This window comes from Rhinolophus hipposideros (genome assembly GCF_964194185.1).
Source record: "Rhinolophus hipposideros genome assembly, chromosome: 11".
NCBI classification, from domain to species: Eukaryota; Metazoa; Chordata; class Mammalia; order Chiroptera; family Rhinolophidae; genus Rhinolophus; species Rhinolophus hipposideros.
The window spans coordinates 63,636,562-63,659,996 of record NC_138057.1 but is presented as its reverse complement, the minus strand read 5'-3'; the positions used below and the strand labels follow the sequence as shown (position 1 = coordinate 63,659,996).

Sequence of the window (23,435 nt, the reverse complement as noted above, 5' to 3'; positions counted from 1 at the left end):
GAGCAGCCTAAAACGCATAGTGAAAATCTGAAAACTAAACCAATGAATCAACTAAAGAGGCAAAAACCTCCATAAGAAAGAGGACTGACCTTCTGAGCTTTTGTCCCTCAGGGAATATTAGTTTTACCTGTCCTGGTAAAGTGATGGCAACCAGACTGGGAACTGGATAGATGATTTATTCAAGGTGACAGCCCCTCCTCCTCTTTCTGTCTTTCCAGTCCTTTACCCATGACCTTTCCATACTCTTCAAGTTTTTTAAAATGAACTTCATCAAAGAATCAGAATTAAGTACATAGGCCCTGATTACCTGAGCTACCTTTGTTTCTCTTTGTCTCAGAAAAAAGTTGAAACATTTCTCAGATGATCTTTTTTCTTTAACTGAGATATAATTGACATATGTTATCTTAGTTTTAGGTGTATAGTATAACAATTTGATATTTGTATACACTGCAAAATGATCACTGCATGAGTCTAGTTAACATCCATCAACACTCACAGTTACACATTTTTTTGTGTGTGTGATGAGGAGAACTTTTAAGATTTACTCTCTTATCAGATGATCTTTACCTATGAAAATGAATGGCAGCAACAACAGCCTGTTTAAAATGTTAAATTATCTCACCAGTACTGAGAAAAAAACAAAAATTCTGTAGTTCCACTTGCCTGTGTGGTAGAAAGAAAAATGAATTTTTGAAAAAGGCCTGGTGATTACAGCTTTCTCTTGTTAAAAGAGAGATTGCTCAATGGGAAATGGGAGATCACAAATCTTCTGCTGTTGGAACCAAAAGATAGAGTTATAATACCCTAACAAAAATAAAACCTCCTCCTTCAGTGAGCTACTCAAACACTGCACTGCTTGAATAATGTGCTAAGTTAAGTAGGGACGCCTGCGATGCAGTAATTACTCCAAGGAGGCTGCAGGGAAAGGAAAGTACATTCCAGACACCTAATCATTTACAATTGAGTTTAATGAGGTAATAATTTACAGCTTTGGGGGTGGAAGTATGGAAAGGTCTCTGCCAGGAATTGGGCAGACTCTTTAAAATCCTGGAGTTTAATGAAGGCATTGGAGGCTGGACTCATACAGCCGAATTTGTGTAATTTCATCTGCTCAGTGCTTGGACAGGAAGTAAATGACAGGGCACTTGGGACCTACATCTGGAAACAACATGTTTCAAAGGATTTTATAAATCCTGCAGTAAAAGAAGAAGAAGAAAGAAGAAAAAAACAGAGGTGAAAGGGCACAATTATGGGGGGATGGGGAAGCACAAAAGGGAAGGGCCATTGCAGGTTCTTTTTAGTTTGAAGAAATAACATTTTATAATGTCAAGGTCAGTCATTGATAATAATTGACAAAACACGCTTGTCAAGCCCAATATGAAAACAAGGGACTGAAGTTTCCTTTCTGGATAGGACGGGGGTAAAAACTACAAAGCAGTTCAGGAACCTACCTGAATGCCCCTTTTTGGTTTTCCAATAATGTTACCTGCTTTATTGTCATCATTTCATAATATACTGGGTTAATTTTACATTATTTTCACTGGTACTTTTTAAATACAGCTAGTGCATGAAGGGAATTTGTCTTAAGACACAGAAAAGGCTCAAAGCACAATTATGGAATGTGGGGGCGAAAAATAGCTCTCAGACTGGTCTTTTATCATGTCGTACCAATGACTGACATACAAGGTGTGACAATTAAGTTTGCGAACACTTCCTAGAAAAAGTGCTACCTACCTCATTGCTGAATATCACTATGGTCACCTTCGAAGTACTCCCCTTGGGAAGCTATCCACTGATGCCAGTGCCTAATCCACGCTTCAAAGCAATTTTGGAACTCTTTTTCTGGAATGGCCATCAGAGCTGTCATAGTATTACTGTTGATGTCCTGAATGCCACTAAAATGTCTTCCTTTTAATATTTCCTTTACCTTTGGGTAAAGAAAGACGTCATTGGGGGCCAGATCAGGTGAGTAAGGAGGGTCTTCCAATAGTTATTTGTTTACTGGCTAAAAACTCCCTCACAGTGCCATGAGCTGGTGCATTGTCATGATGCAAGAGCCATGAATTGTTGGCGAAAAGTTCAGATTATCTAACTTTTTCATGCAGCCTTTTCAGCACTTTCAAATAGTAAACTTGGTTAACTGTCCAGTTGGTACAAATTCATAATGAATAATCCCTCTGATATCAAAAAAGGTTAGCAATATCATTGCAACAAGTTTGCGAATTTAATTGTCAGATATCGTATACATCAGGATTCGTTTTCTTCTCACTTGGGCTGAATGTCCTTCATTTTCTTTTTATGTTAACACATTTCAACTCTCCCAAGAGTAATCATTGTGTTCGCCAGTTTCCAAATCCTCAGAAACGTTCTTCTGTTTGTAACCAGGTTTCCTCATGCTTTCTTTCTCTATTTTTTTCTGGAAGTTGGGACGAAAGTTGAAGGAACAATGAGGGTAAATCAAATGGAATAGAGAGGAGCCATTACATTTCTTGACTTTCAAGAGCACAGGTCTCGGTTAAAACTCATCCTATCATCAGGCTATTACTAAATATTTAAGAAGGAAATATTATGTGACTTGTGTGCCAGACAGGCAAGTGGCGCCAGGGAGAGAAATCAGACTCACTCTCCTCAAACTCTTCTGCTTACCACGATGACAATCACATTCACAATTGTTATCACTATTAACAGTACTTGAGCATTTACTCTGGCTTGGTTTATTATTTCATTAATATTTTTAGTAACTCTTAAAGTATGAAACAGGTCATATACTTTTATCTCATTTTGTAGATGAGAAAACTGAGGGTTATAGAAGTTAGTAGCTAAAGGTCACTAGGATAGTAGGTAGAATGAACAATTCAAACTCAAGTGTGACTGATTCAAGAGCCTATAATCTTAAATTCTGTATTATGCTGCCTTGAATTTTATATGTTTAGATATCAGATTGTAGGGTTTTTAAACAGATTTGGTTAGAAGATAGAGTGATAGTCCTAATGAAAACCATTCCATTCCCTCCAAAAGTGAAATATTCTATCTTTAAAATATCTCATATGATATCTGGACTACTGAATACAGGAAAAAAAAGTGTTTTTTCATTTATTTGTTTGTATTTTTTTTGTTTTGTGTTTTGTGGGTGTTTTTTTTTTTTTTACCACAGATCATAGAAGCTGGCTCAAGGGGAAATTGGTTTTCAAATGCTTTATTTTCCTGTTTTCCAGAGAATGAGTTGTTTTCCATGTCTTAATTTTGAACAGTCTTTTGTTGATTAAAAATCATAAACAAGTTTTTTAGTTTTTCAAGATCTATAGTCTACCTTTTAAAGTCTGGGCAAAATCTGCACACTGGAATAATAATTATTCTTTGGAAAGCTATGTATGCCTATCCACAATAAGAAACATGTGACAAGGTATTTAGCTATGGTTTCAATCCACATGAACTGGGAAGGACTTTCAAGTTAAATAAATCTTCACCGTGTGACAAAAACAAGCTTCAATACAGTACTGCTAATGCCAGCAGTGAAATCTGAGACCAGAAGTGCTAATGAGGGTGGAAAAAATTGGAAAATTTTGATATTAAGCCCTGATTTTTCTCTCATTCTGGTCTGCAGAGTTAACGGCCTGAATATTGGAATTTCCTTTGGTACTGCTAGTTTATTTCCAGTTTTAAGAATACTATATTACTAATCTTGGAAAAACCAATATCTTACGTGGAAAAAGCATACTTAGTTACCCACAGACTATTTCTCTCTTAGATCTCAGAATTATTAAAGTAAGAAATCTCCCATTCCCTGGAACGGTGAATACCAATTTGTGTTGGACTGTTGGTATCAGATGTTACTTCCATGATGCCAGAGTTGTGATATATATATATATATATATATACCTCTCAAATACCTTTGGCGTGAGTAAACACAAATTAAAAATAATAATCAAGTAAACTTACCAATTCTCTTTTTTTAGCCTTTGGAGACGTACACTAAATGTCCAATTTATTTAGCATGATTGCGGGTTGAGCTCTTCCACCAAATAGATTTTTTCCCCCCAGAAATTTTACCATTTCAAAAACTTGCAGTAAAAAACAGCCTTTAAAATCTTGCAACCAGATTCTATAGATATCTTTCCAAAATATAATTTATCTGTCTGCCTTCTTAAAAAGAAGATACTGAATGCAATTTAGTCTTAGCTTCACAATCTGAGATTATTGATCTAAACAATTGTTTTGTGCTACCTTGTATTCAACTGTGTTTTAGAGAATCACTGCTGAGGTGAGAAAGGCTATTGAGGTGTGAAGGGCCATGTTAATGATGAATGAAACCACACTAGGTCATTTAAGTTCTTGCAAAGGCTTCTGGGATTGTGTTTGTATGTGTGGGGGAGGGGTGTGCTCCCTCTAGTGCCATCCTCGTAGTTGGGTACTTTTAAGCTTCTGTGGCTGGAATACCTAACCCTAAAATTGTGGCTCTTAGAGAACCTGCTAAACTCCTTGTGTGTGAGCTTGGGCTTTGTGACATCTGCTTAGGTCATTTACAGGCCGTGGTTGTTCCATTTCTCAGTCTGGATTGAGTAGTAGATATCTGAGACTGCTAGATTACTCTCCTCTAAGTAAACAGTCAATTTCTCTAATGTTATGCTTATTTTTCAAACTATTAAGTGATTTCACAACTCTTCATCTCAGATCTTCCTTCTGTTATAGACCTTACTTTACTGACGATACTGCCATCTATTCCAATCACCCCCATCAGAGGCCCAGGTTGTGGCATGAAGCTTTGGAGTACGTGATTTTAAAGTCAGGCGCATCTGGGTTTGACTCTCGGCTCCCCAGCTTGATAATTGCATAATCTTATGCACAATAATTTATCTCACCCATACATAACAAATATTATTGAATACCTGTTGTGTGCCAGGCAGTGTTCTGGGCCCTTGGGGTAGAGTTCGTGGAGACTACAGCCTAGTTGAGGGAGATAGGCGACAAACAAGCAAGGAAACGCTTTGTATGTCAAATGACGGTGGTGCAAGGGGTATGGAGGATAGAGAGTGTGAGTGATGGAGCTCGGTTAGGGATGATTATGAAAACTTTTCAGTGGAGTGGTTGAGAGGAAAGCCTGATAGGAATGCATTCAAGAGAGAATGGGAAGAGTGGGATCTGAGACACCATGTAGCCACCTTTTACAGAAGTTTTGCAGTAGCGGGAGGCAGAGATGTGTTATGGTAGCGAGAGGGAATGTGGGGTCAAGTGAGGGTTTTATTTTAAGATCTAGCATTTTTGTATGCCAATGTGAATGAGTTAGAGAGGGAAATTGAAGATGCAGAGGAGAGAGGAAACAATTGTTGAAGTAGTGTTTTTGAGTTGGCAAGAGGGATGAGATCTCCCACACAAGTGGAGGGCTTGGCTTCAGTAAGGAGGCCAAGAGTTTATCCACAGCCACAGGAGGAATGGTGGCGAATCCCAGCATCCAGACCAGTCTTTCTTTTCCATGGCTTCTGTTTTCTCAGCGAAAACAAAGAAGGCTCATCATCTGAGAGAGAAGGTGGGTGGAAGATGGGGAGGAAGCATTGGAAGTTTGAGGAGAGAGAGAAAGGTAGAAACTAGTCATCTTAGAGAATGGGCGAGTGATTGAGCTACAGAAATATAGTTGAATTGCCTGGAGGCTCTAAGGAACCGTTTGAGATTAGTGACCATCAGTGTAGAACTAGATCAGTTATTTTCTTTTTTATGCAGCATACTTTCCCTGTTTTTCTACTTTTTCTTTTGTTTTTATAGTTGTAATACTGTCATTGTCTCTGAGAAGCATTGGATATTTCCGCCTCCATCCTCCCCTTCATATTCCCCCTTCATAGTTTCTTTCCCTGGTTCCTCTACCTTAGAGAAAGTAAGTCAGTGGTTTTCTCTTTCAAATTTTCAGAACAGCTTACACACACCTTTAGTATAACACTCTTCAATAAACTGCAATCATTTTTCACTTTTCTGCCTCCATCTTCACCCCTGCTATGCATGAATTTCTATTCCCAGAATCTAGTTACAATACCTTCATATTATAGACTTTTAGGTAAATGTTTACTGAATGGAGGAAGGAAGGGAAAAGGAAAGTTCTGCCTCTTATTTCCACATGTGCAGTCCTTATAGATGTCCTATTTCTGGTATTCAAAGATTAAAAAACAAATAACCGTTTACTTTGTCTATCTAGAGGTGGATTAATAGTGATTTTTTTCTTAGGATTCATTTTGGGAATTCTATTTATTTACTGAATATTTGTTATTTTTTTTCTGGTATGTCTTAATGATGAAGAATATTTTTTGGCACCCTTTTAACAAGACAAAGCCAAAGAAGATTTATTTTCTAACAACTATTTCCCTTCCAGATAATGGCAAATTACATAAAACATTTCTAGGTCAACCAAGGCAACTGAGAAATTTTGACTCTCACTACAGCTGAGGTAATTTGCTGTGGAGATGGCTGCAGGCACACAGAGGTTCCTGAAGGCGGTTGGGGGGCTATAATTGATTTCAGATGTGCTCCGAATAACACTGAAGATAAACGTCCCAGAGGTAGATTATTGGAGAGCTCTTTAGCTGTTTCTAATAAAACTTTTAAAAATTCCAAGATTATTTTTTTTCTACAGATGCGTATAATAATTTTAGCATGAAGGAGAGGGCCTGAATGAAAACTACATGTTTGTTAATAATTTTTCATTTCCCCCTGATTATGAAAGGAATTCATGGTCTTGGTAGAAAAATTAAAAATTACAGATAACTATGAAGAACAAAATAAAAGGAATCACTGGATATTTACATGCATATATTTATTGAGTTGATAATGTATATTAATTTTTATGTTCTATTATATCCTGAACTTTGTATATTTATATATACAAATTTTTCAAAGAATGAATTCAAAATTGTCTTAGAATATTTTATAGCAGCATTTTTTTCTACAGTTTTCTATGTAGTCTTAGGGATTCATAGAGGTGTCTCAGTGGCCCCCATAGGGCTTGGGGAAGCAGGAATTGGGAGGGAGGCCCTTGAGTCGATTGGGCTCTAAGCTTCCCTTGCACTTTTCAAACAGAGCAGCTTCATATGTAACTAACTTATATATTGGGCTTCCGCACAAAATCCTCCTTGATAAAGGGTTCCCAAGCATATCAAAACTGAAAATCAAATAGTGGTGAGTCATAATTTATGTAACCATTTTGCATTTGTGGCATGTCCAGTTTTTCTATAATGTAAGTAATATCCTGGATTACTTTGTACATACATTACATATACATACATAATTATATAATGAAAATGTAATGTATCAAATAAAATTCTATAAGTATATAAATTAATATATATTTTACATTTATAAAATACATAATTATGTCTCTGGGATATATAAATACCCCAGATACTGGGTCACGTGTAGATACTGTTATGTCGTGCTACATGAATATAGCCTAGAGAATGTTTGTGTAACTTCAGCTCCCAACAGTGTACAAAAAGGACCTGTCTCATAGCCTAACAAATGACCTTTTCTTGGTGTTATTTTCCATCTGTTGGTTGAAAGGTAACACATCACTGTTATTTTAATAAGCAATTATTTTATTATGGTGATGCTAAACTTTTATTCAATGAATTTTCTTTGTTAATATTTCTATTGGTGTTTTTTTCAATGGATTTTAAGACCTATAAGTATGCTTGGTACATTAAAGTTACTGATCTTTTTCTTATTTGTGGCTTTTCCCCTCAGTTTGTCACTTAAGTGTTATGGTATTTTTTAAAAATATCATTTAACATGTTTTATGTCTAATGTATCAATTATTTTTTTTATGACTCTTTCCATGGTTTTTGCACTTGGAAAATCTCTTTCCATTTACTTAGACATTCACTATAATTCCTGCTAGCCCAATGTTTCATTTAAAACAATTAACATTAATTCACAAGAGTTTATTTTGGGGTTAAGACATGTTTTGTGTAAAATTTATAATAGCTAATTTTTATGTTATTTTGAGTAATCCATGCCAGCCTTATTGGATTATTAGTGTTTGAGAATGCAATTGATTTTATATATTCACCTTTCATACAAAAACTTAGCTAAACTATATTGTTTGCTCTGATAGTGTATTTGAAGAGTTTCTTGGAGTTTCTAAATGGCAAAAAGTATCATCAGGAAATAATTATTGTTTTGTTTCTTACTCTTCAACCTGCATACCAGTTATCTTTTCTTCTTTCCTTACCCCTCTGGCCAGGGCATCTGGCACAATATTGAATCATAGTGATTGCGGGTGTCTTTAACATGTTCTGGTCTTCCCAAGGAATGCTCTGACCGCTCGCCACTCGGGGTGATTGTTGTAGGCGTTCAGTAGAGTCTGTCTATCAGGTTAAGGAAGTTCACTTTTATTTTATTTGCTAAGAGTTCTTTAAAATCATGAATTATTTCTGAATAAAAAAATCACCCTCCTCCATTGAAATGCTCATTTCTTTCCTCATTTATTTTGTTAGAGGTGATTGAATTACACTAATTAGGTTTTCAGATGTGAACCATCTGAAACTGGACCCTGTGTATTATTTATTTTATAGACTGCTGGATTCAATTTGATAATATTTAATTTAGGTACTTTTCGATTTATGTTTTTAAATAAGACTGGCTTATTTTCCTTTCTTGCAGTACTTCAGTTGCTTTTGGAATCAAGGTTATATAAGCATTATAAAATGAGTTGGGAAACATTTCTTATTTTTCTATTATCTAGAAAAGAATATTTGGTAGCATTAGTCTGCAAAACTAACTGGGCCTGGGTGTGTGTGCATGCGTATGTGTACCATAATAATAACAAACTTTATTCTGCGAGGTTGTCTGCAGAGCTGGGCCTGAGCAATGGGACAAGAGGATCCCGTCCCTGTAAACACATGAAAGAAAGCCCTCCAATCAACAGTTAGAGTCTACTTACCTTTTTTTGAATCTGGCCTGGTGTGCCTTTCTTTGGCCAATAGAATGCAGCTATAGTTGTGGCTTTAAAAGACTGAGCAGCTTCTGTTCTGCTTCTTTTGACATCATCCACCATGTAAACAAACTCATGCTAGGTTACTGACAGATGAGAGTCCACAGAGAGAGAGACACGGAGAGGAGGAAAGAGAAAGAGAGAGAGAGAGGTCCAGCTAGTGTTGTCTAATCCTGGCATCCCAGAGGAAGCACCAGACATATGCTCAAAGCCATCTTGCAACCTCCAGCCCCAGATGAGCTGCTGTAGTAGACCCAGTGTGAACTAGAAATCAGCTGTCTATTCTGAGCTCTATCAACATCTCAGAATCGTGAAAAGCTATACATGATTTTTGTACTAAATTTTAATGTTATACTTAGGTCTGTTTCTATCTCTTACTTAGAGTGATATCATCTGGTATCTTTTCTGCCCGTCTTGCACATTGTTTTTAATATTGTTTCATTACATACTTTAATCTCATAATGCAATTTCCCGTTCTTACTCTTGTTTTTCAAAATATTGGAGCTATTCCTCTCTGTTTTTTCTTTTAGGGGAATTTCAGAATATTTTTGTCAATTACCTAAACCCTTTGGAATTTTCATTAGAATTGCATTACATTTATGAATTATTTTGGGAAGAATATTTGCGTGCTTATCTTTACAACCTAAACCACGATTTGTCTTTTCATATCTTCAAATATTTTTACATTCCTTAGTGACTTTTGTCATCTTTACATATTTTATTTAATCCTTCATTCACTCATTTGTTCATTACTGATGCAGAGGGCACATTTCTCATTAAACTCGAATTTTCAGCCCACTGCTAGCAAGTGTACAGGACTTTGGAATGTATTTTGAATATTAATTCTGTCACCTGCTATTATTTTATTCTCTGCTGAACACTCTTTTTCTGTTTATTTTTATTTTATTGTGGTGCTGATGTGTGAGGGCCACCTGGAGTCATACTGTGTACATTAATGACCAGACTTTTATACCCCAGCTTGCTTGGTCATTGGAAATGGGCTGCCCTGAGTTCTAGGCAGAGGAGGATGACCCTGAGTTGTTGTCAGCTGGTGGCTCGTTGTTGACCAGTCCTCTTAGCTGAGCAGCAAGTTCAACCTTGAAGGAGGACCTGGGTGGTGTATTGCTGTGCTCACCACAGCCGGGTTCTGAGAAACTTGGGGACGTCACGTCCTCCGCCCGCCAAATGGGGGTGGACAAGGTGGTTCTCTATAGTATCTGCTGCTTCGCTGTTCTGAATTCTCTGTGTTTTTCTCAACCACAGCTTTTCCTCTTTTCCCTGATGGGTGTTTATTTAACTTGCTTTAAAGTCACTGGAGAAGCTTGACTTACAGCTTTGATGTAAAGAGTGACTGCGAGCCCCTCAGCATGTAGCTGTTCACACATAAACCACAGCAAGGCACAGCCCTGACAGAGCAAGAGGCCTCGTTTCTGGAAGGAGGTTCCAATTAAATTGCATTCATGGCTTCACGTTTAATTGAAACCTCTTGGCATGCCACTACCATTGTTTCATCTTCCTACATTGTTTTTGTGGCTTGCAGATTTGCATGGAGTTCTAACTTCCAGGCTTTCTGTAAGTAAATAGACCTAAAATTTCATTAATGCATAGTTGGCTGCCGCTTCCACTTCTCTCCATCCAGAAGATGATGTCTCTGATATTTTCAATAGACACTTTTGTCCTTGAAGCAATTTAATCAGATTCTGCTGATGCCATCATTTGAAAAACGTCCACAAGCAAAACAGGATTATTTTTCTCCTTTTACATTACCTGTTTCTCCAATCATCTCAATTAAGTTCTTAGGACCATTATCAATTGAAAGGAAAACAAATTTAGAAATGGATATGAGAGTAGCAGAACCCCAAATAGGTTTTTATTAAAAGAAATATGTAATTAAACAAAGTTATATACATAAAATTTCCAAAGAAATATAAACATCTATTTACAATTAGATACTTTCAGCAACCAATTTAAAACAGTAGTCTGTGATCAAGATGTTTTAAACACACTTAGGTAATCGCAATTTTATTTTAATAATGCCTACTTAGATTTGGTGCTACCAAATTTGCTTTAAAAACCCTGTGTGTGACATGCCCTTTCCCAGTATTCTGTTGGGGTATTACTGGTACATAAAACTAAGTCAATAAAGAACCCACAAACTATGGACAATAGGAGACCACATTCTAGAGAACAGAAAGCAATCCCACTAGCTTCAATGATGCAGAAAAGTTGGGTTGAAGCGAAAAGATCATGACTTATACACACTCCCCAACTAACGCCATAGAGCATGGCAGGCAGGAAAATAAGGCAGAAAGAGATTTGACTCACTGCAAATCTCTGGCCTTTGCTTTGAGAGACAGAAGATTCATTGGCCAGAAGCGAGTCAGCCTTCCTCCCCACCTTGTATGTATGATTTTTTTTTTAATATAAGTGTGTCCTATGTCCTTCCCTCTCAAGCTCAGATTCCTTGCCTCCATCAGATACCCTCTTTTTTCACTCATGACAGCACCCTGACAGTTGCATGGATGAAAGGAAAAGAGTACAGGAATGTGTTATTTTCCAAGGTGTGTATTTGCTTCAACTAAGAGGTTATTATGTCAGGAAAGAAATAAAAAGAATGTGGAGTGTACAAGGAAGGCTTTCAGGGTAGTATACCTGAACAAAATAATAACTCAGGCTGCATCCACTCTCCGATTACAGTCAGGGGCCTGGCACTGCACTAGAAAGCTCTGTACATCAGAGTGTTTCCAGTCTGATGAGATAGAGATCGAGTCAGGATGTAAACAAATGGAAGAAGACTGCAGATAATCGGCCCTTCTGGCTGTTGGCAAAAGTAATGTCTGAATAGATGTCTCCTTGTGTAAGCATGGAAAAGAAAACAAAATAACAGAAGGCCTATGAAATATTCTCAAATTTGCACTTTTCGTACCGTTGTAACATAAGCATTTTTAATGTTATTAGAAACTTGTTTTAAACATATTTTAATGGCTATAGATTACACGAGATGGATGTACTAATATTTTCTTAGTTATTCTGTTCTCAGATATTTGTATTATTTTTCACTAACATAAATTAAGGTATGACAAACAAATCCGTGATAAAAATTCTACTGTAATTAAAAGTTATGTAATTCCATTTATTCTGCTAGTAAGATGTTCCCAGGAAATATTTTAAAGGTCCGATTTTCTAGCCAGGTAAATGGGGAAGACAATTTTGTGGCGGTTGAATGATAGGTTATATCCCTAAAGTAAACCATAAAAGCCATAACATCTTCAATATTTTTGAAGGCCTATTTTTATTACCTAAATGTCTATGATTGGATATTAACAATTGTAGTAATATTATTGACAGGTACTATTTATTATTTTTGTCCCTATGTGTGTTTTAAATATTAAATTAAAGAAATTGTTTTAAAGTAGAGCTATACTTTGTTTTGTTAATAGACAGGAAAAGTGAGACTTAAAGGAACAGAGCTAGAATTCACCCCCAACATCTATAACTCCAAAACCCAGGCTTCTACCTTCCGGCATAGGAGTACTTGACCCCATTCACATGTGCAAGTACTTTTCAGAGGCATTATGCTCTTTGTTCAGCTGTCAACATTCTGTAAATTTTAGCTGGTTTTCTTATAAAAACAATACTTCTTTTTAAGAATGGCAACATAATCTTAATATTAATCACTATCCTAGGAAAACTAATACTTTTTTGCTGGGTCAATAGCAAAAATAATTATTATAATGACAGTAATAGGGACCGTTTGCAAGATACTTCATTGTTTACAAACTGTTTTCACATATCCATATTTGCAATATACTGTGAAATAAAAATGGAGTTTACAAAACAGCATTTATTTCTGATCCTACTTTTGTTATAAAAAAATACGTATGTCTTCACAAATATATGCAAATATATGGAGAGTCAAAAGATAAGAGTATATTCCAAAATGCACTCGTGTGTTTATGTAATTTTAAATTTTTTGGAGTGTCTCTTTTAGAATATAATATTTATGTGTTCTTTTTGTAATTGTTACCCTTAATCTTTTTTATATTTTTAAAGCTACTTAAAAAGAATTAAAGGCAAACACTAGACTTAAACATTTTTTAAATGGTTAGTGTATTTAATATATATAAAGAACCTATATAATTTTATTGGAAGCACATAGGAAACCTATAGTGGAATGGTAAAAAAATATGACATTTGATCCTCATAATAATCTAAAGTAGATAGGACAGATTTTTTTTAAGATAAAGGAACTACAATTTAGAGAAGTTTGAATGATTTTTCCCAAACTCAAACAATAATTTATGAAGCCAGAACTAGAATTAAAATTTTCTGAACACATGAATAGGCAGCTGTAGACTCCTAAACCAATTAATATTCAATTTTAAAGGACAGACATAGCCAAATAAAGCAGCTGCAGTCCCTTGTAACCAGAAAAATGAGGAGAAAATACCCTGGAGAAAATGAAGTCAGAACTTGGAAAATCAAGTAGAGATGGAAACCCCCTAGGTTGCTGTCTGCCGATGGGAGTGCGCTTTCAGGACACCCTGAAAATCCAGGGGTGTGGTGCCTATGGAAAGAACAATTCCAGCTGGCCTCCAGCCTCCCACGCTGGAGGGCCAACCCTTGTTGGCTGTGCTCCAAATTACCCCAAGAGGCACCAGCCACAACCGTGCTAGTGTGTCAGCTTCAGAGCCAGGCTTTCTCCTGACTCATACAAACATGGCCCAAATGTGCAGCTCCAGAGCCAAGGCTCCATTCCCTACTCATAAATTTCTGTTGAAAGTGTTAGTTACTTCAAATCCAGTTCTTAAAATGGCTTACTCTGCTTTGCAGACTTTCATTACTCTCTTGTGTTTAGGTAGCATCTCTCTTAAGAAGTAGTTATCCTAGAGCCCTCGTCATCTCGAGGGAGTGGCTCTAGGGGAATCAGGTTAGTAAGTCCTTGGGCTTTCTCAAGTTCTCCTATATTGTGTCAGACAAGCAGTTGGACCTGGGTCCCTTCTTTACCAGTATCCAGAGAAGAGCTACCCAATCACAAAACACATCCAAATATACCAGGTGATCTAGGCTAAGATACACTCGTGTAGGATGTAGGAGGTGAGCCACGGAAGTGTTAAACCCTTAGCTAGTACTGGTAGTGGGTCAATGGAGATTATACTTCTTTATGAGAGTTTGAATTCTGGGCTGAGAAGGAGCGCAAAATTACAACCTAGGCACTTTTGGTGGAGATATTAAGATGGCTACAGTCAGAGGTGGTCACAGAAGAGAGAAACGGAAGTGAAAAACAGCGTGGTTTTTCAAATATCTAGTGTCTTGTTAAGGGTGACAGAAAAACATAAGTACACTGTAGTGTTTGTTTTGTTTTTTTAGCTATTCAGCATCCATTTCAGTTTCTTTTGGTAACAGCACCTGAATTTCCATTTGGAAATGATATCCCTCCCGATAAATACACTCTAATGGTCAAGAAAGGCCAGTTGGAAATGCTCTCCCTAAAATTTGAATTACTAGCAGAATGATGAAAGGCTGTTAATTATTGAGGTCGACTCATTACAGCATCAGTCCCTGGGGCAACACTGTATTTCCTGCTACCTAAACTCTGTGAGCAGTCTAGTTTCTGTATGTTCCATTTTTAAGCCTTCCTTCAATCCTGTGAGCTTCCTTATGTCCTTCCAATAAATTCCCTGTTTTCTCAAGTTAGTCAGTATATAGTGATCACAACCAAAGAATCTTAACTAATACATTAATGCTCCAAGTTAGGCAAAGTCATTGAACTTGAACTTGTGATGCTCACAGTGCTAGCAGGATACTGAAACAATACAGGCAATTCTGTTTTTGAGAGGAGAATGAAGCTGTAACTCCAAAAAATTAAAATGATCAGGAGTGGAGGAAGTCGTTGGAGGCAGACACAAATAAGTAATGTATTTACTTCATAATTTATTTAGAGCTGGGCCTGAGTGAGCTGATTTCTTTTTCCCTCCAGTGTTTTATTATGAAAAAATTTCAAACACACGACAAAGTTCAACACGTTTTACAGTGAACACTTCTATCTACCGTCTATTATTAACATTTCACTATCCTTGCTTTGTAACTTATGTATCCATACCTCGAATCATCTATTAATCCATCTTATTTTTGATGATGCATTTCAAAGTAAGTTGCAGACCTCAATATACTGACATCAGTATACCGTATCACGTATATACCATGCATACATGTATCATTAACAAGAGTTGAATATTAGTTTATAGTCTTCTCTTTTGACATAAAACTTACATACAATGAAGTACATGAGTCTTGAGTGTTAAGTTCCTGAGTTTTAACGAATGCATACACTTGGAGGGCCCAGACCCCTATTAAAATATACATTACTTTCACCCCAGAAAGTTCCACTCTGTTTCTTCCATGCTCCTCCTACTATCCCCCCGCCCCTATCCCCAAAGTCAACCACTATGATTTTTGAATCATGGAACTGATTTCCTATAATTGGGAAACAGGTGAACCAACAAGACAGCAGCCTGGGTTAGAGGGGTACTAATATATTACTGGAAACGTAATTATATGGAGAAAATTGTATTTATCACAACTACTCTCAGGGAGAATTCTGTAGGTGGTTGAAGAGTGTTTTGTCTAGATAAGCGCTTGGGGTGAGAGAAACTGGCTTCTAGGAAGCAGTCTCCAGTCACAGCCAGTGGGTCCAGGAAGAGTGCTAGAGAGGACTGCAACCGCTGTCCTCCTGACCCAGCATTCGCTCAGGCTGTCCTGTAAGTAAAGGCTGCACACATGCTAAAAAATATGAAGATACACAAATGATGAGCTTCCTGTAGTATCGCATTATCTGTAAGAGTCCTCAGCTATCTTGGGGCCTGAAATCAAAGGAGAACATGTGCTGAATAAATGTAAGGCAATTCTGTGTATATCCCTTTAGTAACTAGTAGGGAAACACATTCTAGGTCTCACTCTTGTCCATTTGCTACAGAAGTCTTGACTGAGAAGTTTGGAAAGAGCGAGGCACAGAGGGTGGAATTTTAAAGTCACAGATGGTAGGCCCTGGACAATGGAAGGGAATGGGCTGGAGTCTGCTGAAGAACAGAACACCCTCCCTATTCTCAGGGAAGATTCCATGATGGTCTGTGGTTGTCACGAATTGGTGAAACAGGATTCTGATCTCTTCTGTCTACTTCTCTGCTACTATTTCCTGCAGTTAACAGAAGGGTGATCTGACTACGTAGCATAATTCAATTTTAAGCTTGCGTCTACAGGGATTGGCAGGCTCCTTAGTTCTTTCAAAGGGGTATCTTAGCCTGAAAGTAAAAATGTTATGTGGTTCAATGAGATATTACTGCTCATCTGTAAAGATGCTTATTATCAAAAAGAAAAGAGACAATAAACATTTAATTCTGGACATATTTTTCTTGAATTCAGGCCTTTTACTTAACTATTTTCTTAATTCTAGCAATTTTTAGATTTATTCTTTGGCGCTTTCTCACAGTGAATTATGATACTCTAACACTGTTATATTTTACCATGTACTTTATATTGGTTTTATATTCACCTTATATATTTACCTTATATTTACCTTTATGTTCAATCATAAGAAGTGTCCCAGGTTGCATCTTTTAAAATTAAATTAAAATTTAATTAGACAGTTATTTTCTAAGGGTTTCAAAGTATGTCACTGAGCTAACTTATGATGGGTTGTTTTAATTATTTTCCCAGTCTTAGTCGTTTAGGTTGTCTCCATATTTTAGTGGTGTAAATAACACTTTTTTGGCATATACTGTTTCCATGCTTTGGCACTTGTGTACAAGTTTGAAAGGGAGCTACTACCAAAGGCTATTACTGTTTGGTGAGGAGGATGTATGCCCTACCCTCAATGTAAGTAAGACTAGATAGTGAAGCGTAAATAAAGAAAAAAAATAGTGAACATAACAGTCAGTGCCCATTGCCTGTGCTGTGGTTGGCTACTCTCCATTCAACCAGGAACTTGAAGCCTTCGGAGCCTATTTTGCAGGAAATAACTGCTGTCCTTTTGCAACTTAACATTTTAAATGTTTAATACTTTTAATTGCTTAAAATGTTATTTTTTTACTCATACTGCTGCCTGTTTTACTTATTTCTCTAACTTTATAAATGATTCCAAAACTTTTATACTATATTAATGGTATAAAAATATATATATATTTTACCTTATCTTTATTCATGTTACCATATATGAAGATGCCACATGTGTTGTACCTTCATCTACATTCGGTGTTTTTTTAAAACAAAGTTTATTATCACATATTTTGAAATAGAGCTTTAGAATAGTAATCGTAGTACGATGGAGCAGGAAGACACAAAAGCATCTGGAAAAGTCGTTTCTGTCTCATTGACTGCCTATTAAAAGAATTTATTGGTTTGTAACCCAGAGGTTGCTGACCTCTCCAGTTGTCAGAAGGAGCACTTCCCTTTACTTCTAAACGAAAGGATCTGAGCCCTCATTATGTTTGACCACAGGAAAGTTAGGTTTTTGCCATTTTCTCCTCCCCAAGGTCTCTGGGACTCCCTATAGAATACTCAAGTGTTTCCCAAATCATGTGTAGATTTCACTGCACAGTTGGGCCAGTGACCTCCCTCTGGCCTGCATCTCTGATCTTTGGGTAATAACTTCTTATTGTTTCTTAAATGGCTTCCTCAGTTACTTCAGCTCTCCCTGTACAGCTTCAACTCAAATATGGACAAGGGCCTGTCGATTAACACCCAGGCTTTAAAAATTAACCAAATTCTAGTAACAGTACCAGATAACAAAAGGAGATCGAATATAGAAAAGAAAATACTGGATATTATTAGATGTGAGTATTTCCAAGATGTGTAAAATAAATCCTGTTCCCCATTCCCAGGACATTCTATGGCATCTCTTCTTTACCACCACCCTATTACCAAGTTGCAGGAACTTCCCCATTGTGTCATATTCCCCAAAGGGGGTACCTTTGACGTTGTGCCCTGCAAGAGAGACCAGGCCTCTGAGTTCCTCCACAGCCCCCCAAAGGGAAAGTCTTCCCATCCCCCACTCCACTACTTAGTTGTAGTCTGACATCCCAATTACAAAAGAAACAAAAACCTGTAGGGAAACACCTTTATCTCTAATGAAGCCCTCATAAATTTTAAAGAGCAGAAACTAAAAGACACAGAGATTGATTTTAAAAAATATTTTAAGCACAACACCCATCCACAGCGAAATTAAAAAAAAAAAGCTTACTGAAATAAATATTGATTGAAAGTTGAAATGTAACTACTGAAAGTGAATATGAGAGTAATATATGATAAAACATAACGGTGTTATTCAAAGTATCATAAGTCACAGTCATTGTGATTTGGAGGAAACTCCAAAGAATACATTTTAAAATTATTTGAATTAATAAAATAGCTATATAAAAAGCCTGAAATAAAGAAAAATATGTTCTGATTAAATGTTTTTAGCTATTTACCATAATAAGTAATTAAAAGGTATAATGTGGAAATGGAAGTTTTACAAAAAGAAAATCTTTAATGTAATTTAAGAAATGTGGTAATCTAATGAATTAAGTTATCAAATACAGTATACTAAGTTATTAATTCCTATTATTTATGCGTTTCTTCTTTACTTCCACAATTATCTTTGTATGTCTACATTCCAGGTACAACATGTAGCATTGGGAATAATACATCAGTGAATAAGACAGATGTAGTCTCTGGCTTCATGGAGATTACCGCCTATTATGGGAGACATATATTTAAAAAATTTGCATGCTTAAATAATTACATGACTAATTAAAACTGTGAAAATTGCAGTATACAAGGTAGAGGCTACTTACACATGTGAAAACCATGGGAGACAGTGGCACATTTGAGGAATTCAAAGAAGGCCATTGTGACTGAGTGTAGAGAAGAAAGAGGAAAGTGAATTGCAGAGGGAAGGAGACCCCTGACCATGTGGGGCCTTGTTGACGATATTAAAGATTTTGACCTTTATTCTAAGAGGAGTAGGAAGGCATTGAAAGTTTTTACGAGGGTTTTAAAAATATAGTGACAGGAAAATACCTATATACTCAACAGAAAGGGGAAGGCTTTAAAAATCATAACCAGAGATAAAATGCTTTCGTTCTGAGAAATGTTTATTCAGAATTTTTAGTGACATAGAAAAATAATTTGCAAATAATTTATTTGTGGGCCCAATAAAAGTACACTTTTGGGTAAGACTTTATTCTTTTACTTTTTCTTTGTTTAACTTTATTTGAATATGGATGAGCCTAACACATATCTGTATGTGATTCTCACAACTGGTAACTTGGTAACTTTTACTTAAGAGTGCATACATGTGTGAAGAAAAAAGTTAATATTGCAGGCCTGAGACTGCTATCCTTGGAAATGCCTGCTTACACAGTGGACCTGTGGTGTCTGGGATCTTGGATTTTTAGAAGTTTTCTGCCATTCCTAGAACTGATAAGAGTGACTCACTGTACCTAGAGAGTTTGCACAACGAATGTGGATTGTGATGAATACCTGCTTATACCTACTTTCCTCTGGTCTGGAATTTTGGAACATGCTAGGCAGAGAGGGTGCCTATGTGACCTACCCCCAAAAAAACCCTGGGCTTTGAGTCTCTAATGAGCTTTCCCAGGTAGATAGCATTTCACACATGTCACAACTTTGTTGCTGGGGAATTAAGTGTGTTCTATGTGATTCCACTGGGAGAGAATGCTTAGAAGCTTGTACATGATTTCTTTTGGTCTTTGCTTTGATATTTCTGCTGCAATAAATCATAGCCATGAGTATGACTTTATGCTGAGTTTTACGCTCCCTTGAGCAAATGATCAAGCCTGGGGTTTGTCATGGGGACGTGTGACACATGAGTCACCTAAATCTACACGTTGTTGAAACTCTTATCCCAGAATAGTGTTTTTAATTGACTGTTAAAAGTCATTGAAGGAAGACTTTTTTAAAACACAGTTTCAAATAATGGCAGAAACTACAATAAAAAGATTCTTAGCTTTGTTTACATGAGAAGTAGGAACATATTTTCTATAAAAGAAAAAAGTCATAAAAAGGTTAAAAGACAGTAAACTGAGAACAAGCAGAAACAAAGGAACTGAGAAAACAATTTGCCACCCATATTCAACAGATTAAAAATAACAGCCATGTCTTACAAGTTTATTAGAACAAATAAAAAATACAGCAACAGATAAATGGGGATCAGTAGGGAATTTGCAATGGCCAAGAAAAATATGAAAAAGTTTTCAACTTCATTAACAAAGATATAAAAAATTCAATTAAAACAATGCAAATATAACTAGACTTATTGTGGTGGTCCTTTCACAATATATACAAATATCAAATCATTATGTTGCATACCTGAAACTAATATAATGTAACCATGTTCCCTTCTCTGACAGAGAGCCAGGCTGGTAAGTGAATTAAATTCAATATAATGTAATATGTCCATTATGTCTCAACTAAAAAAATAATATATATTTATTCTATCTTGTTAAATTAAGTACAGTGAAGAATTATAAGACCCGATGTGAACATGGTTACAAGGAAAAACCCTTACCACTAAGGGTGCATAGACTATCATGATTTTTGGCATATACTAGACCCCCGAATATTTATTAATTGAATAAAAAGACATGAAAGTAAGCTTCTAAGATTGATTATTTAAAAATGGTTTGTGAGTAAATAGGCAACCTTGTTTATCAGAAGGTAATGTGCGTTTTGTGTCGGATGAACCTTCTCTAACAGGGAGCCAGGCAGGTAAGTGAATTGAATTCAAAAGACATTGAGTCTTCTTGCCTTCATCAAGGTGTGTGACATTACCTGTCCAATATGCTTATAACCGACAAAGAGAAACACAGTCTTAGGTAAATTGAAAAAACAATTCTGTGGATGTTAGTTATTTCTGGACCTCATTCTAGAACTATTGAATCAGAACTGCTAGAGGTGAGTCCAGGGAATTTTCAAGCTACCCAGGTGACTTTTAAACGCACAAAGGTCTGAGCACCTTCAGCCTAGAAGCCAGAAACACGAAGGGAACTAATGAAGGCATAGAAGATGTTCATATCATTCTCAGTCTGTGTCCCCCTACATGACCTGACAATAATTTTCACGAGTGACTTGGATCATGATCTAAGGATTGTTCCTTACAAATTTTCAGATATCACAGAGCTGGCCAAGTTAATGAGTACCTCGAATGATTGTATCAACTACAAAGGATGGGACAACTCGATCGAGATGAAGTTCGATGGAAATAAAGGTAAAGTCATATACTTTATTTTCAATGTGAACTGTACAAGGCACAAGATGTGATAGAGACAGTTTGGCTTAGCAGTACTGATTCTGAATAGTTCATCAGGGCTTTAGTCTGTAGCATTGACTCAGTATGAGTCGATGTTGTGAATTATGTGCCCCAAGGACTAATATGATTTTAGAATGCATTCATGTAAACAAAGTAATTAGAATAACCAAGAAAAAAAGACCTTTATTTTGTGCCAAACAATCCACATCCTATGTATTCAGGTTAGGTGCCAAACTTTAGGAAGCTATTCGTAAAATTATCTACATTCAGAGAAAAATCAGCACAGCTGAAAAAGTGAATTGAAATCATTCATATGAGAATATATTGAAAGAAGAGGGATTTTCAGCCTGAAATAGAGTAAACTAGTATCAGAGAAGGGGGTGCGTAGAGTGTTTAGTTTTTAATTTGCTTTTTTGTTTGATTTATTGTTTTGTTATTGTAAAAGTAATTTGCATTATTTTAAAAATTAAAAATGCCTCACTGCATATGCTTTTGAATATTGTAACATTTCAACCCACATAATTTCATATCCAGGAGTACTAATTCTATTCCTCAAGCATCTTAAGTTTTGCAATATTTTCCAGATTTTTAAACGATTCATTCATGTTTATTTTCCCAAATGACATTTACAGTCTGTCAAGTGAAAAAAAAAGTCCTACTAAGATTTTGATTGTATCTGCATGGGATTTATGGAATAATTCAGGAAAGGTTGACATCTTTGTAATATTGAATTTTCGTGTCCCAAATAAGACAGCCTTTATCTTATGTCTTTCTACAGAGTTCTTCAAGTTTTAAAATTAAGATATAATGCAAATATCATCAAATTTATCTTCATTAAAGTGTATAATTTAGTGGATTTTAATACATTCAGAGAGTTGTATAATCATTACCATTATCTAATTCCAGAACATTTTCATCTCCCTAAAAAGAAACTTCCTACCCACTAGCAGCCACTCACCAATGCCCTTCTTCCAAGCCCCTGAGACACTAATCTACTCTTTGTCCGTTTGGTTTTGTCTGTTCTGGACATTTCCTGTAAGTGGAAACACACACCATGTTTCCCCGAAAATAAGACCTAGCTGGACCATCAGCTCTAATGTGTCTTTTGGAGCAAAAATTAATGTAAGACCCGTTTTTATTTTACTATAAGACTGGGTATAATATAATATAATATAATATAATATAATATAATATAATATAATATAATATAATATAATATAATATAATATATGAAATAATATAATATAATATAATATAATATAATATAATACTAGGTGTTATATTAATTTTTGGTCCAAAAGACGCATTAGAGCTGATTGTCCAGCTAGGTCTTATTTTCAGGGAAACACAGTAATATGTGGCCTTTTGTGTCTGGCTTCTTAGTATAATGTTTTCAAGGTTCATCTATGTAAAGCATGTATCAATACTTTATTTCTTTTTAAGGCTGAATACATTACATTGTGTGGATAGACCACATTTTGTTTATCCATTCACCAGTTAATGGACTTTGGATGATTTCCACTTTATGGCTATTATGAATAATTCTGCTATGAACACGTGTACAAGATTTTGTGTGAGCATATATTTTGAATTTTCTTGGAATATAGCCAGAAGTTAAATTTGTGGGTCATATGGTTACTCTGTGTTCAACTTTTTGAAGTACTGCCAAAACATTTTCTAAGGTGACTAGTCCATTTTACAATCCCACCAGCGATGTACAAGGGTTCAAATTTTTCCATATCCTCACCAACACTTGCTATTGTCTATTTTTTAAAAAATTATAGCCATTCTATTGGGTATGAAGTGGCATCTTATTGTGGTTTTCGTTTGCATTTCCTGAAGGCTAATGAGTATATTAAGTATATTTTAAGTATATTTTCACGTGCTTATTGGCACATTTGTGTATTTTCTTTGGAGAAATATCTGTTCAAATCCTTTGCCCATTTTTAAACAGCGTTGTTATTTTATTATTGAATTGTAAGAGTTCTTTATGTATCCTGTATACAAGTCCCTTATCAGATAAATGATGTGTAAATATTTTCTCCCATTCTGTGGGTTGTCTTTTCACTTTCTTGCTAGTGTCTTTTGAAGCACATAAGTTTTTAATTTTTATGAGGTCTAGTTTATTTGTTTTTATTTTGGTGTTTTAGCTTT

At 35.9% G+C, this 23,435-nt stretch overlaps 1 protein-coding gene across 1 annotated transcript in view; it reads left to right on the top strand.

Moving 5' to 3' along the window:
- The first annotated feature begins 1,049 nt into the window (after nucleotides 1-1,049).
- LPAR1 (lysophosphatidic acid receptor 1) overlaps nucleotides 1,050-23,435 on the top strand; it is a 218,936-nt gene continuing 196,550 nt past the window's right edge. Inside the window, exons 1-2 of the mRNA XM_081067698.1 lie at nucleotides 1,050-1,233; nucleotides 21,141-21,239. The gene's annotated coding sequence lies outside the window, so the exon portion shown is untranslated. The remainder of the gene's footprint in view (nucleotides 1,234-21,140; nucleotides 21,240-23,435) is intronic.